Consider the following 794-nt stretch of genomic DNA (forward strand, 5'->3'; position numbering starts at 1 on the left):
AAGCAAACAACACACAAAAAACAGAATCTGTCAAAAACAGAACAATTTGTATTAATATATAACTTTAGAGTACTTTTGGAACCCTAAAAATCCTACAAAAATAGGAAGTCCTAGTATTTTTTTCTATTAATCTTCTGCAAAAAGAATCAACTCAAAATCACGTTTTTGTGATTTAATAAATTATTGTCGTGCGTGCAGAAGTTTCTGTTTCCAGCAAGATCAAATTAACTATCACCCAAGATGATCCTATAGGTTCTAGTTGGCACAGACACTAATTAAAACATAAACCCACATATAAGCAGAGGCTAGATGAATTATTTATTACTAAACAGGAACAAAAATTAAAGAACAAAAATAAAATTGGGTTGCCTCCCAACCAGCGTTATCGTTTAACGCCCCTAGCTAGGCATTGAGATTTCGATGATGCTCACATGAAAGACAAGAATTGAAGTGCAAAGAGAGCATCATGAAACACGTGACAAACACATCTAAGTCTAACATACTTCCTATGCATAGGCATCTTATAGGCAAACAAATTATCATAGCAAGCAAAAACTAGCATATGCAAGGAAGCGGAAAGAAACAATAGCTATCTCAACATAACAAGAGGTAATTTAGTAACATAAAAATTTCTACAACCATATTTTCCTCTCTTCCAAAAAATTCAACAAAAATTTGACACGATCCACATAACATATTCTCAACACGATCCACATGCATACGAATTTGACACTCTTCCAAAATAGTGGGATTAACATTAACTAAAGTCATGACCTCTCCTAACCCATGTTTAT

This window comes from Triticum dicoccoides, chromosome 4B, assembly GCF_002162155.2.
Source record: "Triticum dicoccoides isolate Atlit2015 ecotype Zavitan chromosome 4B, WEW_v2.0, whole genome shotgun sequence".
Lineage (NCBI taxonomy): Eukaryota > Viridiplantae > Streptophyta > Magnoliopsida > Poales > Poaceae > Triticum > Triticum dicoccoides.